Below are 1,643 nucleotides of genomic sequence, written 5' to 3' on the forward strand. Positions count from 1 at the left end.
TTTTCAAGTCCTGGTCTCTGTCTCCATCCAGTGGTTCTCATGAGATACTGCCAAAGTAAGACTGAAACATAAATTTTAACCTATATACTTCCATGAGACATTTTTTGGTCAAATGATTGTTTTAAATTATAAGAATTTAATTTATTAAGAATTGTTTTACAGGGTGGGGAAAATGTAAAATTCTCTGTTGCTAATTTCGTATCAAAGTGAAACAATTGTAAATTGTCGCTGCTAAAAACCCTTCCAAATGCATTATTTTTTATTGTCAATTAAAAAAGTGAAAGAGAATCGAAATAGGCTTTTTTCAGCAAAAGACATGTAAAGTCAAAATCTGCTCATAATCCTTACTGCATGACAGTTATTGACCAAAGAACATATTTTCTATCATATTAATCCATTTTCACATGTTTCTTGCATAGAGATGTGTTTCTCAGTCACTGTGGGCAAAAGAGGCAACTTTGATGAAAAATGCACTCAAAATGCTCTTTTCGCGCTTAGAGCCCTGAAATGCTGGTAACAGGCCCTTTTCAGCAAAAGACATGTAAAGTCAAAATCTGCTCATAATCCTCACTGTATGACATTTATTGACAAAAAAAAAACACCTTTTCTATCATATTAATCCATTTTCACATATTTCTTGCATAGAGATGTGTTTCTCAGTCACTGTGGGCAAAAGAGGCAGCTTTGATGAAAAATGCACTCAAAATGGTCTTTCGGCGCTTAGAGCCCTGAAATGCTGGTAACAGGCCCTTTTCAGCAAAAGACATGTAAAGTCAAAGTCTGCTCATAATCCTCACTGTATGACATTTATTGACAAAAAAACACCTTTTCTACCATATTAATCAATTTTCACATATTTCTTGCATAGAGATGTGTTTCTCAGTCACTGTGGGCAAAAGAGAAAGCTTTGATGAAAAACGCACTCAAAATGCTCTTTCGGCGCTTAGAGCCCTGAAATTCTGGTAAAAGGCCCTTTTCAGCAAAAGACATGTAAAGTCAAAATCTGCTCATAATCCTCACTGTATGACAGTTATTGACCATAAAACACCTTTTCCATCATATTAATCCATTTTCACATGTTTCTGGCACATCAATGTGTTTCTCAATAACTGCGGGCGAATCTTCAGTAAAAATTCATTCAAATTTATTCTTTTTTTCCCATTTTTTCATCATTTTCCCTCATTTTAATTAATAATTTATTAAGAAGTTATTTACAGGGTGGGGAAAATGTAAAATTCTCTGTTGCTAATTTCATAACAGAGTGAAACAATTGTAAAGTGGCGCTGCTAAAAACCCTTCCAAATGCATTATTTTTTATTGTCAAATTAAAAAAGTGATAGAGAATCGAAATAGGCCTTTTTCAGCAAAAGACATGTAAAGTCAAAATCTGCTCATAATCCTCACTGTATGACATTTATTGACCAAAAAACATATTTTCTATCATATTAATCCATTTTCACATGTTTCTTGCATAGAGATGTGTTTCTCAGTCACTGTCGGCAAAAGAGGCAGCTTTGATGAAAAACGCACTTAAAATCTGCTTTCGGCGCTTAGAGAGCCCAGAAATGGTGGAGACAGGCCCTTTTCAGCAAAAGACATGTAAAGTCAAAATCCTAACTGTATGACAGTTATTGACCAAAGAA

Source organism: Plectropomus leopardus, unplaced genomic scaffold (genome assembly GCF_026936395.1).
Source record: "Plectropomus leopardus strain MGB_pleo_1.0 unplaced genomic scaffold, ASM2693639v1 Contig32, whole genome shotgun sequence".
Classification (NCBI taxonomy): domain Eukaryota; kingdom Metazoa; phylum Chordata; class Actinopteri; order Perciformes; family Serranidae; genus Plectropomus; species Plectropomus leopardus.